At 41.4% G+C, this 17397-nt stretch overlaps 1 protein-coding gene across 1 annotated transcript in view; it reads left to right on the top strand.

The window, feature by feature from the left end:
- The window catches only part of LOC128503634 (gamma-aminobutyric acid receptor subunit beta-4-like), a 215170-nt gene that overhangs the window by 182025 nt on the left and 15748 nt on the right, over positions 1-17397 (top strand). The window lies entirely within an intron of this gene.

Genomic DNA, 17397 nt, shown 5'->3' with positions numbered 1-17397 from the left:
TGCAGAGCCACAGCAGGAAGGTCCATGGACTTCAATACAAAGGCCCTGAGTGAAGGACAGGGCAGGTTCATAAAGGCAGGGTAATCCAGGTAACAAGGCCCAGCTGGATGTAGACTAGGGCTCAACCCAGGTAACAAGGCACACCTTGAGTTCTGAGTACTCCAGAGGGCGCCCACTAGTGGTCGCAGATGTAAACGCCACAGGTATAAAAAAAAAGCCATGGTTCAGGCAGCAAAAAATAGGTTCCTGACAATTTGTTGTGAGACTCATTTGAGTCTTTATTTAGTCTCCATGTTCCTTTTCTTAAAAAGGAATATGATCAACATGATCAAGGCATGGTCCAACCAGGTAATATTACCTACTGATCATGCAGTCTGGGAAAGGGTTTTTCGGGACAGGAGCAGGGGAGGGCTGGCAGCCTACGGCCTGGGGGGCAAGTTGCGCCACCGAATCAGCACACCATCCATGCCCATCTTTTCCTGATTTTCTAACGAATATTGATGTAATGTGATGGGGCTGGGAGTAAAAAAAATTATGTTTAATACTTTAAAAAACAGCTAATCTTTGTAACAAAATAAAATTTAAATATGGAAAAATAGGACCCTAGGCATTTACTTGGGCCCCTGCCTGTAATTATCCCCAACATTATGCCCCAACACCCTTGTGTATTGATTTACCGTATTTGCTCGATTATAAGACGAGGTTTTTTTTCAGAGCAAATGCGCTGAAAAATACCCCTCGTCTTATAATCGAGGTCGTCTTCTAATCAGACCTCAAAAAAATGTCCGCTGGGGCCAGGCTGCTTACCGGTGCTTTGATCGCGAGCAGCAGAAGAACAGGAAGCTAGAAGAGTGTCACATAACTCTGCCTCCGCAGCATCCGCGGTAGGCCGGCCGAACTGGCCGGCACACAGAGATGCTATTGCAGCCGATGTGGCTGTGACTCTTAAAGCGGCCGTAAGACACGCTGGCCGCTTTAAAATCATTAAGCGGCCAGCGTGTCTGCACAGTGCCGCCCAGTGTCCTGTTCCGTGTGACTCCGCCCCCTTGAGTGTCACGTCACATTGTCAATGTGATGGGCCGCTCAAGGGGGCAGGGTCACACGGAACAGCTCCTCGTGACAGCAAGAAGAGCACGTTGGAGCACAGCAGCAGTGAAGGATGGCAGCAAAAACGTAAGTATTAAAAAAAAATTGTTGGCGTAATAGGCGGAAGGGGAGCCATATTCAAAGGGGGGGGCTGCATTGGGACAACAATTAAATGCAAAATGGGGGTAGCTAGGGGGTAAGTACACAACAGGGTGGTTGGTAATATACTGTAAAAGTGGGGAGGTGTGCTGTAACACAAAATACAATAGAGGAACTTTTCTCATAATTCCAAAATGATACAGGGGTAGGTACATTCAGCATATGTAAAAGTAAACACCAAGTAAAAACATAATATACTTATTACACTATAATAAAATGTGGTTAAATTGACCCACTCCCGAGTGGCCACTCTCTTTTTACAGCTCTCTGGTCTATGTAAATACCAAGAAGCTTGATACCTGTTTATCTAGTGAAGGCTCACTAGATAAACAGGTATTAAGCTTCTTGGTATTTTCTGTATATCAATTTTCCATGGTATATACAGCAAAGCAGAGAAAGCAACAATATAGGTTAGTGATTCAAAATTAATTTCAACAAACCTACACCCCACCACATGGGAGTCTAGATCAAGGGATGTACCCCATAACCCAAACAGTCCCCCCCCCATCTCCTGCCACTAAAAAAAGCCCCATGTAACATATATATATATATATATATATATATATATATATATATATATATATATATATATATATATTATATTATATATAAAACCATGCTCCGTGTGTAACAAATCACCTCCCTTGGTCAATGTGGTTCTGTGGAACCTGACTTCTGGTTCTGTGGAATCTCAAATGATTTCCACTTGTCACACACACTTACATGATTTCCCCCATTCTCTGGAATCCCCTTCTCGGTTTATCTGACCCTTGTCTTTGATCCTAAAAACTGAATAGCATCTTAACAAATAACTCTACCTGACCATTTGTATCAGAGTGCAATGAAGAAGAGTGTCAATGTTAAATGCTTTTCTTCTTTTGGATCTTAAAAGTCAACTTCTTTTGGATCTTAAAAGTGGTGGAGAATGCGGGTAAAGCAATGCTATGGTCTGTGGGCAGAAAGCAAGAACCAAGTGAACAGCTGAATGGATGCTGGTGACGAATGCTACACCGGATCCAGGAACCTCAAAACATGTGAGAAACCCTGTAGCACGAGGGCCATAAATGCCACAGTTAGGGGTCTTAAGCACAGTCATCTAGGGCAATCAGAGACAGGAACACCAGCTTGTGGCAAAAACAGTGTTTTATTTTTAACTGCTCAAAAGCCAAACTCCAAAACCAAATCATAAAAAGAAAAACCTAGCTACCAATTGGAGTCCTCTCTAACTAAACTATGCTGGCTCAGACTGACCAGCCTAATCACCCACTAACTTGACCTCCCCCAGACAGCACACAAAAAAGTCCAGGTAGGTAATGCCTCACTTGCACAGGGATGGTCTTCTTCAGGGCCTCTCCTTGCCCTGGGAGCACAGGTAAACTTCCTCTTCCCCCAACAGTCTCTCTGATTATCAGGCTCCGGGGGGTTTTAATGCCCAGCACCTGTACCTGATGCAGACCCCATAGGAATCCCAGACCAGATCTGCAGACTTCTAGCCTCCTAGAAAAACAGGCATGGATTTTCCATAGAATGGGGAACAGGGCATTGGCTCACACTGCTCTCCAATTGCTCCACCCCAGGGACCCATATGTATGATCTACATAGCACCTGTACCCAAATGCCATGCTAATTATCTCCCTGGGGTTTACAGCCTCACAAAGCATATAGAAAAATGTATATTGATATTGAATTAGGTGCTACAGGTTATAAAACATCCGACATACACAAAACATTTGATTATAATATAAAACAAAAGGGATACTTAAGCACATTCTTGGGGAAACCTCTCTCAGCTCACAGGCTTCTCCCGGACGCCATATTGCACAGTTTCGTTCTGAGTCTTCTGAGTCACTGCGCTCTCTTTTCTTAGACCGAGTCTTGCAGCCCCTAACTAGTCATTCCAGAATTCCTTGTACTGGGAGGTACAAGGAATTCTGGAATGACTAGTTAGGGGCTGCAAGACTCAGTCTAAGAAAAGTGGTTCACCCGACCCCTCTTTCCAGAGATTTCCTCATTTTGGAGTTATTAATGATTTAATAAAGGTCACCCAGCCCAGCTACAACAGCCAAAAGACGTGAGACCAGGCTGGTTGGTTAGTGCTGGGTTTGTGCTATAACATTTTTTTTTGCTGCTTTTTTTGGTTATTAGGGAGTTTATATTAACTCAGTTCAAAGTGGGGGTGTACCGTGCATAGTATATGTAAAGAAAAGAGAACCAGAAAAATAGCATCTGTTAGTGCTATGTAAGGGCAGAACATAATTCATTATCTGCAAGTGGATTTAATTCTGTCAGAGCTGTAGCTAGCTCCTTTTGCGCCTGAATCAGGAACAGAAAATTGTGCCCCCCCTTATTTTTACAAAGGTTATTTTGAGGAAAGTAGATAAAAAAAATAAGGACATTAATAATACTAGAACAGATTTATAAAGATGTGTATTTTAGCATGAGCAATTTATGTGACAAATTACAATCCTCACAATTTGCAAACAAAATAACGTAAGGTATTGAAAAATTCAAATTTACTGAAAAAGAAAGTTCTCTCAGTATTCATCTATTAATCTGTATTTAGGATTTTATACTATTGAAGTTGAAGAATTTAAGTGTTTTTTCATGATAATTCATCCCTCAGAAACGTAACCATGTTTGAATACTTAGAGAGAAAAACAAAGGATAGTGCAATAATGTTGGGTAAATAAGGAGTTATAACTTTTACTCACATTTTAAGTGAGCAATGAGGGTTCAGAGAGGTTTATCTCTCTTATGAGAACACTATATGGACACCTGACCATTACACCAACAGGGACTTTTATGACATTGCATTCTAAATACAGACATTAATATGAAGTCCCGTTTGCATGTATAACAGCTTCCAATCATCTGGGAAGGATTTCCAAAAGATTTTGGAGTGTTTTTGTGTTAATTTTTTTCAACCATGTCTTTATGGTCCTTGCTTGGTGTGCTGGGGTACAGTCATGTTAGAGTAGAAAATGGTCTTCCCCAAATTGTTCCCACAAAGTTGGAAGCATAGCATTGTCCAAAACGTCTTGGCATGTCCCCTTCAGCTCACAAATGCTCTACAGATTATATGGGTGAAATTTCCCACAGAAACTCAAAAATCTTGTGGAAAGCCTCTCCAGAAGAGCATAAGCTGTTATAGCTGCAAAGGGGGACCAACTACATATTAATGTCTATGTATTCAGAATGTGATGTCATTAAAGACCTTGCTGGTGTAATAGTCAGATGTCCTAATACTTTTGTCCTTATAGTATTTAAATGAATACAACAATAATACAGTATTATTGTTTTAAAAATGAAAATGTCCTTAGCTGAGTCTAGCAGCTGTGAAACTGTCCTCCATCTAAGACTCCCGACATGTCAAACATGTGGGCACACACACCCATGCACACAGGAACATATCCACAAACGTAAACACTTAATAGACATAGAAAAGAAAAAATGTCGGTGCGCTAAGCTAGTCACAGGCTCAAATAATACAAATGTATAATACGAGGCCTACCAAACAGGTGTAAGCATGCTGCAAAAACAGTGTATTGGCTGTACAATGTATACAAAAAACAAAAACTGTCTGCGCTTCTTACCCTAATAAAGTTGGCAACAAATATATAAACATAATATAAATGAAAGGTTTTGGTTATATGAATTGGCCAAAGCATAATTAAGCTCACCCGCCACGTCAAGGCACACTCTCAATAGGGTGAGAACCTACTCTCACCTCCTACGTAGTGGACACACAAAGCAGTTTATACTGCTACCAAAACCTTATTAATGTGTTGGGGGAGGTGCAATTAAACCTCCCCCAACACATTAATAAGGTTTTGGTAGCAGTATAAACTGTATTTGTTGCCAACTTTATTAGGGTAAGAAGCGCAGTTTTTGTTTTTTGTATACATTGTACAGCCAATACACTGTTTTTGCAGCATGCTTACACCTGTTTGGTAGGCCTTGTATTATACATTTGTATTATTTGAGCCTGTGACTAGCTTAGCGCACCGACATTTTTTCTTTTCCCTGTTTGCACATATTTGAGGTTGTTGGCTCCTCATCAGTCTGGTTGCAGCTTGCTGTCCAGGGGTTAATAGGGAGGAGGTTTAATTGCACCTCCCCCAACACATTAATAAGGTTTTGGTAGCAGTATAAACTGCTTTGTGTGTCCACTACGTAGGAGGTGAGAGTAGGTTCTCACCCTATTGAGAGTGTGCCTTGACGTGGCGGGTGAGCTTAATTATGCTTTGGCCAATTCATATAACCAAAACCTCTCATTTATATTATGTTTATATATTTGTTGCCAACTTTATTAGGGTAAGAAGCGCAGACAGTTTTTGTTTTTTGTATACATTGTACAGCCAATACACTGTTTTTGCAGCATGCTTACACCTGTTTGGTAGGCCTCGTATTATACATTTGTATTATTTGAGCCTGTGACTAGCTTAGCGCACCGACATTTTTTCTTTTCCCTGTTTGCACATATTTGAGGTTGTTGGCTCCTCATCAGTCTGGTTGCAGCTTGCTGTCCAGGGGTTAATAGGGAGGAGGTTTAATTGCACCTCCCCCAACACATTAATAAGGTTTTGGTAGCAGTATAAACTGCTTTGTGTGTCCACTACGTAGGAGGTGAGAGTAGGTTCTCACCCTATTGAGAGTGTGCCTTGACGTGGCGGGTGAGCTTAATTATGCTTTGGCCAATTCATATAACCAAAACCTCTCATTTATATTATGTTTATATATTTGTTGCCAACTTTATTAGGGTAAGAAGCGCAGACAGTTTTTGTTTTTTGTACTTAATAGACATACACAGACAAACACACAATAACATACACACAAAATGATACCCAAAAACATTCCCACACTAATATACCTAGAAAGATGCCCACAATCACACACCTGAAAACACGCTAACATACCCGTAAAAAAAGATGTACACAATAACATACCCACAAACATACCAATAAAAACATTCAAACACACATGACTTACCCTGCCTATCCCTAGATTTAATGCATGGTGTTTTGTAGGCCAGCCCTAGACCAAGTGGCAATATTCTCTTGTGCCCAAATGCTGCATACAGTGACACTCATTTTAACCAGGAATAGGCCTGGAGATTTTTCATGGAGGACAGTTTCACAGCTGCTAGACTCAGCTAAGGACATCATTTTTAAAACAATAATAATACTGCCCCTGGGTTAAATGTGTGTTACAGGGAATCATTTTCTTCCCTTTAAGTACCACAGGCCTGCCTTTACACTACCCATACACACACATGCACTGCTCTTACTCATGCTTGCCCACAAACACACACACACAGCACTTGCCTGCACATATACACATATGCACTACCCTTATACATGCCTGTTCACACATACATAAACTGCCCAAACACACACACATGCCTCCCTATAAACATCGATACACATCTGATACACAGACACATATACACAATGCTTTTACACACACACACACACACACACACACATAGATGCCTGCCCTCAAACACACATAAACATTTCCCATATACATGCCTTACTATATGTATATGCACACATACTGGTTTACATGTAGGCTTGAAGCACCTCCTTCCTCCTCATAATCTACCCCCCTTCTTTCTCCCCATCAGATACCTATACCACACTTTCTCCCCATCTCTTCTTCCTTTCTGCTTTCTCCTCCTTCTTTCCTCTTGTCTTGACGTGCAAGTCTCTTGGTGTAGGACTTGAACGCGAGGTCTGGTTTGCCGCTCTCTGTCACTGCAGTGGGCTGGGACATAAACGTCATATAAACGAATATCCCGTTGCCCAGCGTCTATTGCCAGCGCCCGGCACACAGTGAAGAGGAGCACGCTTAATGTTGGCTGGTTAGGGAGATACGTGATCTCCCCAACCAGTGTTGGACACTGCAGCTGCTGATCAGGCGGCTGTGCGCTCCCTCTGAGCTGCTCCCCCCTCTGAACTGCGCCAGAGGCGAGTGCCTCACTCGCCTCACCCTTCCTTCGGCCCTCAATTCAGTGCAGGGCTGTTTTTTATAGTTACTATAAGTGCTTAGTTGTGCTAATAGGGCATTGATTTATGGTGCTGAATTAATTATTTACATTCTAGTTTAGTGCACCAAAGTGAAATTACATTTGTAAAGTAATTTTACTTTTATCTGTGCATTAAAGTGTTGTGCAAATAAAAAATTGTTATTAAGTGTGGGATTACCGGTTTTATGTGGATCTTGGAATTTTGTTATATGTCTCTTGTTATTTGTACTCTTACATGATAGGCAATTGCCACATCCGTAAAACCCCAAATCAACTACTATCACTCAAAACAGGCAATTGCCTGCCAATCAAGTGGACACACTGATTCACGGCAGGATTAATCACCACAAAATCACCTGGAGGAGGGGCCAAGCGGACATAAAAGACGAATCAGGAAGTAAGCGCACCATTCTAGATTGATAAAGCCAGAAGGTGAAACGCGTATTTGGCGGACTACCAGGACTTTTAAAGAACACACTATTTTTTCTTTGTATACTTTGTTGGGTTGATTTTAACATAAGTTTACAAAATAAAGCGCTTTTTATTAAAGGCTCTGTTTAAATTGTGAGTACGCACTCTTTAGGCTATATATATTATATACTTCTATATACAGACATACTGCACTATTATTTTTGTATTTTTTCTGTTATATGTTACCACCCAGTATCATAGAAAGTATTGTTACCTTGTGGCTTACTTTTTTACTGCAAACCCTGTACACACTACTTCCTGTTCTACCTTTAGTCTTGATCTTGTTCTTAGTTTCCAACATGGGTCCTTACTCAAAGCTTGTAGTGTCTTCTGATACCATGTTTCATATGTAGGCATATTACCAGAATAAAACCTACTTGTGTGCAACAACAGAAACACCAGGACACAGTAACTGCATGAGCATGAGAGCTCAGTGTCTAGACAGGAGGGCCTAAGTTTCCTACATTATGGCTACTGTCAATAGCATTCCTCTCCTTGAGGAGTTGGAAATAAGTGCGGATTGGAGCTCCATGCCTCACACCTGTCCTGATTTTGCCACTCTATCCTGCTGTCCCACCGAGCTCTACCTCGTTTTTTAAAAAAATAGGTGTTTTTTTTTTTTTTCTAATTTTCGCTAGTTTTTACTAAATTTCTCATTCTACATTTTCAGCTAATCATCCAACTATGGTATCAAAAGAAAGCTCTATATCTCCTTGAAAAAAACATATATAGTTTACATGGGTACGCTATTCACAGGAAAAGACAATAATCACTGAACCGACAGCGCAAAAATGGCAAAATTGCTCCGGGACTTGAGGGACCAAAAACCCCTGGGATTGAAGTGGTTAAGGTAGGCAGCCTGCTGCCTTAAATACTTGTTAACACAAACAGTAATCAGGGCCCAAGCGCACAGCTATCCAGAATGCAGATAAACTGCAATGCAAAGGCATTAACTAAGGCGCTAAGCAGGTATTTAAAGGCAGGGCTAACTTCCAGATAGCGTTGCTCAGCAGTCCCAAATAATTAAACGGGTGGCCACTATTGGCTGCAGGTTGGCATGGCAATGTATAAAAAAGTCCAGGCAGGCTGGCAGGCAGGGTCAAAACCTCAAAGTCTTTGGAATTCTGTTTCCAAAAGTATTTGGAATTCTGTTTCCTCTGACAGTTTCTCTAGTACACTAGTTACTACACAAGGTTCAAGCAACTTGTTGGCTATTGGTAATGAAGTTTTCAGCCTCCTTTAGATTAGCACTGTGCTGGGCTACTATACATGCCCTCCTTTGATATACATGGCTTTCAATTAGTGTGTACCATCATTTAACTTTCCTTCACATATTTTTTTTTCCATTTTCACAGCAGTACATTGAGCCTGTCCATTAGTTTGTGGGTGTACATGCAACATCATTGGTTCTTTAGTCTGCCTGTGTGTATTAATTGCAGGTTGAACAGCGACTGACAAAGTCTCTGATCTCTTTTTGCATGTTGGTCACTGCCTGCCTATAGCATGTTAACATATCTCGTGTTATAGTGTTATATCTCTGATGTTAATAATTTTAGAACGATGACCCTTTGTACGGTATACCATCCTGAATGCTGATTTCATCCCTCACAAGCAAGGATACCTTTTCCTTTAAGTCTAGCCAACCAGTTAGAACAGTGCTTGCAAACTTTCATCAATTGCTGTCTTATCTGGAGTAACCTCTTGCCTGAGACATTGAAATACCCTGCATGATTAATTTGCAATATGTCATATAGCTCCTGTTAAACACTGCAAATTGTGTGTCCACAGCCAAACGATGTAAAATCTGTGCAGCACTTCATTGGATTTGTCACTTATTTGCCAAATTTTCTGCCACACCTGTCAGAGGTGAGCCCCTGAGAAAGCTTCTGGACAAGGATTGGTCACATATACGCCTTTACTGTGGGACCATGATGTTACTGTTTTGTTACTATTAATATTACTAATGTAACTTTTCAGAATTAAAATGGACAATGATGTTGTCTGCTGCAAAAAGGTCAACCTTTTGCATTGACATCTAGGGCACTGACCTCTACTGAGCAAAACTGTGCACAACATGAAAGTATAGTGTTTGCCTGCCAACATATTCAGCACTACCTCTGTGGCTGCAATATACTGTAATAGCTGGGGGGGGAATCCTTTTTGGATTGCTGCAAGCAAGATTAAGATTTTGTTTAAAAAACTACAATTTAAAGTCAAGGAGTTTTGAGAGACAGAGCCATATTGGATATACCATCCAATATGGCTCTGTCTCTCAAAACTCCTTGACTTTAAATTGTAGTTTTTTTAAACAAAATCTTAATCTTGCTTGCAGCAATCCAAAAAGGCCAACTGCTTGCTCACATTCTGAGCTTCTACATCTGTATCCCCACAGCCAACCATGAAGATTTCATTGGCTATTGGTTGCATTCAACTGAGCATGGCTAATAGCTCATGCTGTTTATGTTGACACACCTCTTGGCTCCACAGACACTCTAAAAGACAATTTCAGCCATCTCTTCCTACCCCAGGGGATCCATAAAATTATCATATAACGGCTCTCATTATACAATTTACATTGTCAAAAAGCATCCCGTGCATTAACAAGTTTGAACATCCATGCTTTAAGTAGCTTGAACAAGATGTCCTGAAGTATCGGCATGACCAGTGCCTGGTCCGAAAATGAGGGGTCAGTGCCATTACATCCTTTATCATGCCTCTTTACAAAAACTAGAGTTGTGCAAATTGACCAAAAAATGATTTGGACAAAATATTTGTGTGTTTGGTCTATTTGTTTTCAGCAAATTTTGTTTCCTGCCCTTTTCAGAGGGCATTTTGGATTTGGAGATTAAATTGTCACCCTCTCGCACACTCTCACTCACACTGTCTCTCAAAGTCACCCTATCTTCTTCGACAACTGCTTCAGTGTCTCCACTACTCCATCCCTTCTTTGCAGCTCCTCTTCTTGTACTCTATTTCGTCTTCATCTTCTCCCAGTTCTCTGCTGCTCCTAGCTATCTCCTGCTTTATCATAACCTCTCCCATTTACTTCCACAATTGGGTAGAGCCTTGGTAGATGTGTAAAAACTCTTCTCTGTCTGCGTTACTCTGGCCTGATGTAGTAGTTCCGCAACAGGATAGAGCGATAGCCCACAACGCAGGGACAGCCTCTCCCCCATTCCTCTAATACAATACTACACCAGGCTGAGATAATGCTACGCTGGGCCGGTATAAAATTTGTATGAATTGGAATGCACAAGTCTAATAATCACAATGTTGACTGGTGCAATATGTCCATCTGGAGAGACACTTACATCAAATCAGGATACCGGGGCCTTGCTGGTGTCACGTCCTACCCAGGCTGCGGAGCTGCATATCTCGCTTTTGTTTCAATTTTCCTGTTTTGCTTCAATCCATTCCTGGATTTCCTTTTGCGCTGTTCTGATCTCCCATTCCTTGCTTCTGCTTCAGCTCGTTGCTTTTGCTTTGTATCCTTTATAAGGTGTGTCCCTCCCGTGTATTCTGTTTGTCTCAGTCTGCAGTCTATTAGTATGTCTATTTAAACCTGGCTGTTGCACTAGCTCATTGCCTGGGATAGTGCCTTGTGCATGTTGGCTGTGCTTATTAAATACCTTGCTTCGTGATTTTGGCTTCTGACCCTGGCTTGTTTTTGACGTTCCTGTCTATCTCCTGTGTTTGACCCGGCTTGTTGTTGATTATCCTGTCCTCGCCTACTCCTGACCTCGGCTCCGTGTAACGACTACTCTTTTGCCTGTTGCAACCAGTATACTGCCCTGCTCCCGTACCGGTGGATGATACCAGGTTCCTGCACTACTGGTCCTCTAGCCGTGACACCAGGGAGGTAGAGTGTTACTTAAACTGACAGTACTACTGTGCATGTGCGCAATTCTGCACATGTGCAGCAGTATTGCGGTCCAAAATCCTGCTGTCCTGCCAACCTCTACACCAGTGGGAACGAGGTAGAGCTCGGTGGGACAGCAGGATAGAGTGGCAAAATCAGGACAGCTGTGAGGCATGGAGCTCCAATCCGCACTTATTTCCAACTCCTCAAGGAGAGGAATGCTATTGACAGTAGCCATAACTTAGGCCCTCCTGTCTAGACACTGAGCTCTCATGCTCATGCAGTCACCGTGTCCTGGTGTTTCTGTTGTTGCACACAAGTAGGTTGCATTCTGGTAATATGCCTACATATGAAACATGGTATCAGAAGACACTACAAGCTTTGAGTAAGGACCCATGTTGGAAACTAAGAACAAGATCAAGACAAAAGGTAGAACAGAAAGTAGTGTATACAGGCTTTCTACATAGTTCATAAGGTTGAAAAAAGACCAAAGTCCATCAAGTTCAACCTATATACATATTGTGTCCCTACTGTGTTGATCCAGAGGAAGGCAAAAAACCCTTATGAAGCAGATGCCAATTGCCCCATACCAGGGGGAAAATTCCTTCCCGACTCCAAATATGGCAATCAGAATAAATCCCTGGATCAACATTCTGTCCCTATTAATCTAATATCCATAACTTGTAATATTATTGCTTTCAAGAAACACGTCCAGGCTCCTTTTAAACTCTTTTATTGAGTTTACCATTACCACTTCCTCAGAGAGTTCCATAGTCTCACCGCTCTTACTGTAAAGAACCCCCGTCTGTGCTGGTGTAGAAACCTTCTTTCCTCCAGCCGTAGAGGATGTCCCCTTGTTATAGATACAGTCCTGGGTATAAATAGGTCCTGGGAGTGATCTCTGTACTTCCCCCTTATATATTTATACATAGTTATTAAGTCCCCCCAAGCCGTCTTTTTTCCAAACTAAATAACCCTAATTCTGATAATCTTTCTGGGTACTGTAGTCCTTCCATTCCCCTTATTACTCTGGTTGCCCGTCTTTGAACCCTCTCCAGCTCCACTATATCTTTCTTGTACACTGGTGCCCAGTACTGTACACAGTATTCCATGTGTGGTCTGACTAGTGACTTGTACAATGGTAGAATTATTTCCTTGTCGTGGGCATCTATGCCCCTTTTGATGCGCCCCATGATTTTATTTGCCTTAGCAGCAGCTGCCTGACACTGGTCGCTACAGGTAAATTTACTGCTAACCAAGACTCCTTTTCCATGTCAGTCGTCCCCATGTATTAAATGGTATTAAAACCATTTAATACATATTCCCAGCCTGGATTTTTCTTCCCCATGTGCATAAACTTACATTTATCTGTGTAAACTTACACCTCATCTGCCACATCCCAGCCCAAGCCTCCAACCTATGCAGATCCATTTGCAGTAAAACAGTAAGCCACAAGGTAACAATACTTTCTATGATAACTATAGAAAAGATCTCTGAGCAGACCTCAGTTATTGTATTGTGTACAGTACTTGAGACTCCACATCTAGAGGTATTGATATTCTAGAGAGTGTTCAGTAAAAGACTACTAAAATTGCAAGATAAAAATTAAGAAAACTAGAGGATTGTGACATTCAACAAAGTACAAACCAGCATATGCCATTTTACCAACCTTTATCTTAAAGTAGAGCCGTAACCATCATAGCATTTAAGATAAATAAATAAACTTATTTGAACATCATACAGCATACAGTTTTTCTAATTGTTTTGGAGATATATAGTGTTGGAACACCCCTGCTTTATGCATTTTACTGTGAAGAACATACTTAACAAGTGGTCTCTGGTTACATGCGTTATCCATGTCCTGAGTTTAAAAATACTCAATGTTTTTATGTTTTTTGCAAGTTATAGGACAATAAGTACATGTAGTGTTTTCCTATCTCAAAAACTTTTTTTTTCCAGATCTGGTCATTCTGCCCCGTGTGCTATTTTGAACATCTTTGAAGCTGGCCAAAGCAATTTACCCCATGAAACCATATATTTTTGAAAACTAGACACCCCAAGGTATTTTAAATGCTGGCATTTTAGTTAGTATTTTATTAAGACAGGAAATGATTTCCAAAGCATCAGTGACCACATGTATAGCACATTTGATGAGACGTAGATATATCATTTGAAAATCTAGGGTAAGTAAACAATATTATTACAAGCATTGGAAATAGACGCAGCTCGCACAGCAACAATCGTGGAGCCAAGAGGTAAGAATGACATAGTCAGTGATTGCATGATACAGGGCAGTCATCAAGAAGCCAACAGGAGACAATATGCAATAAACACCATCACATAGCATGACATGAGCAATGGAAATCCACAGAGGGGAAGGGGCCAAGAAAGTGTAAAGAGAGAGAGAGAGAGAAAGAGAGAGAGAGAAGAAGAGGAGGAAAATAAAAAAAAAAAAAAAAAAAAAGGGAGGGGGGAGTAATGCCTCTTATAGCCACGAGAAAGTGGCACGAGGTGGTGTAAATTTTTCCAGCTAAGGGTCTCACGTGAGGTAAAATAGGTGCAATGTTTCGTGTAAGTACGCTGTGTTCTTTTCCAACTTGATTATATCCCAGATTTTACCTTCAATGAAGAGATTATAGGAGCACCTAACTTCCAGACCTTGGCAACAGCAAAACGGACCGCTGTACAGATTACAAAATTAAACGATGAGCCGGTTTGTTCAAAGTGTCCAATGGGTAATTTCTGCAGAGAAGGGCTGTCTAGGGTTTGGGCTGCAGGCGCTCACCAAGGGCCTCACTTAATTTGTCAAAAAACATAAGACCAAAGTGGCGTAATCTGAGGACATGTCCACCATATGTGTAGTGGAGTCCCTTAAATGCTGGGCATGCACTAATTCCTCTACCACCCTTTTTCACACAAATTGTACTTCAGGTATGAATTTATAGCTCCTGGTAAATGTCACTGTCAAACAACACCCCAATATGTGTTCAGCAACATCTCTTGAGTACAGTGATACCACTCATGCATGGGATGTCTGGTTGTTTGTGGGCTAAAAGGTCACGTTTTATTTTGTTCAGTTTGTGCCTATGCTCTATTTGTGACATCTTTGGACCCGGCCATTCCAATTTACCTGTCAGGAACCACAAACCAGATGGAGACAGAAATGCAGTGTAATCACCTTTATTGAATAAAGAGAAAATAAGACGTAGTGAGAAATCCAAGCCAGGGGTTCGAGAGCCAAATCAGGAAGTCAAACTAGCCAAGGTCAAACAGAGTCAGGGATGTAAGCAGGATTCAGGAACCGGAGAGGGAATCAGCCAAGCCAGGAGCCATACACAGGAAACTGCAGGAACAATGGAGAATGCACTTGGAGATTCTGAGACCAACACAAGGGCAATGAGAGACTGAAGTGTTGCTGTTTAAATAGCCAGACTCTAGCAGAGAGGGTCTGACTGATCAGCAGGTAAGCAGGGAGCAAATTTCATAAGCTGAGGTGTGACTGAGTGTGAGAAGCAAGAGGAGCGGGGGAATGGTGAAAATCCTGACATTACCCCATCAAACCATTCATTTTTTTGTATACACCCTTGGGTATTTGAAATGCTAGTAGTTTAACTCTTTCCATGTCAGGATTTTTGGGAAGATACAGCACTACTTTTAGCACTTGCTCATAAAAATAAATATTTTGGTTTTAAATTTAATTTTTTAAGTATTTTATGACTTTTTTTTTTACATTTTGTTGGAACTGGAGGGTTCTGATGGTGACATCACTGCATAGTTATTTTAAAAAGTTACCACATACTTTTATTTTACTAATCACATTGTGATTAGACAGCTGGGCTCTATTGACTAGCGTGGTTGAATGCTACTGCATTCAACCACGCTAGTCAATAGAGCCCAGCTTTATGTTTATCTTGCTTGCTTTTTTTATATGTTGAATGCAAGGCAAGGCTATGGGGACTAGCTTGCTGATCAGTGTGATCCATGGAGGGAATACCGGAGGGATGAAACATAGCATATTGGACTGAAGTTCTCCCAACAATTGGCAGGCACTGGTAGACAGCCACATCCAGTCACATGACATATGAGACTGAACTTGCTGTATGCTAGATCTGCCCATGGCCCACTGTAGTTCCTTCTATTGTGAAGGGGGAGTGTCTAGGAGTAACAAAAGCTTAGCGACTAAGCAGTAGACCGTGCTCATTTACAGAGCGGGGCTGGAAACAACATCTGTGTTTCAGGATAGCAAAAATCACTATGGCAAGCACTGGCTTGAGTGGTGTAAAGCACATTGCTACTATACTCTGGAACAGTGGAAACATGTTTCCTAGATTAACAAATCGCACTTCACTTTCTGAAGGTCGGATCTGGGATAGGGAGACGCCAAGAGAACGCTACCTACTGGACTGCATAATGCCTACTGTAAAGTTTGGTGGAGGAGAAATAATGATCTGTGGCTGTTTTTCAGGTTTGGGCTAGGCCCCTTAGTTCCAATAAAGGGTAAAGGGACCCCTGGACCAATAGGGATGGGGGTCATGACTGTTGACCCATGCACGAGGCTGCAGTTTGTTAGCTAGCCATTGTTAGCTAGCGGCAACATTTTTTTAGTTATAAGGGTTGAATTGAGGGCAAGAGGGTGACCTTGTCACCAGCGAGCATTCAGGCAAACATGGAACATTTCCCCATAATGAGCTTGGGGAGGCATGTTATGTGGGGGGCTTATGGCACCCACAAGGCTAAGGCTCTTGGTTTGTTGTGGTAATTATGTGCCTGTTGGGCTTGACAGCTGGCAGGCTGTTCATAGGATGTGGGTATGTTAGTTGTACCACTGGCCTGGGGAATGTTTATATACACAAAAGTGTAATAAAGCTGTGTTCTTTATTCCACAGTAGTTTTGGTGTGGGGTGGTCTATGGAGCCTGTTATCTATATGCAGTCATATTAATATTATAGCATATAAAGACATTTTAGACAATTGTATGTTTCCAGCTTCGGTGAACTGTGGCACCAGTTTGGGGTAGACGATTTCTTGTTCCAGCATGTTTTTGCCCCATACACAAAACAAGGTTTATAGAGACATGATTTGATGAGTTTGGTCTGGAGGAACTTGAGTGGCCTGCACAGAGCCCTCAACTGTACCGCATTGAACACCTTTGGCATGAACTGGAACGCTGTCTGCAAGCGAGGAGTTCTCAAACAACATTATTGCCTGACTTCACAAATGCTCCCTTGGCTGAATGGGCAAGCCTTCCTTAGATGAGTGGAGGTTGTTATAGCTGCAAAAAGAAGACAACTTTGTATTAATGCCTATGGTTTTTGGAGTGGCATGTTTATTAAGCTAATATAGGTGTGATGGTCAGGTGTCCACATGCTTTTGTTCATATAGCATATATATATATATATATTACATTTGTATGGGTACACTACACTAACTGAGAAAGAGGGAAATCACAGTTAAACAGTGACATGGTAAAAACATGAAACATGTCCTGTGGTATAAAACATACTTACTTTTCCAATGAATTTCTCAGTTTAACTAGACATTGTAAAGTGTTACCAACTGCATTAGTGATATCAGTTCAACATGAAATCAGACAGGTTGATCAAGGCTGGTCTAAAATGACATTCTCCTTTTAAGGTAAGGGTTAACTAAACTAGACTTGACTGAGGTTAACTAGCCTTGCATGCGAATGCTTACAATATGCAAATTTTGTCTGTCAGTTTGAAAACGTTGTGTGGTTATACATAAAAAAAACATGTGCTTGAGTGTTTTTGTGTTTTTGTGTAATAACAGTAGT

The sequence above is a fragment of the Spea bombifrons genome, chromosome 8 (assembly GCF_027358695.1).
Source record: "Spea bombifrons isolate aSpeBom1 chromosome 8, aSpeBom1.2.pri, whole genome shotgun sequence".
Taxonomy (NCBI): domain Eukaryota; kingdom Metazoa; phylum Chordata; class Amphibia; order Anura; family Pelobatidae; genus Spea; species Spea bombifrons.
The sequence above is the reverse complement of the archived record's forward strand: the minus strand, read 5'-3'. Positions and strand labels throughout refer to the sequence as shown.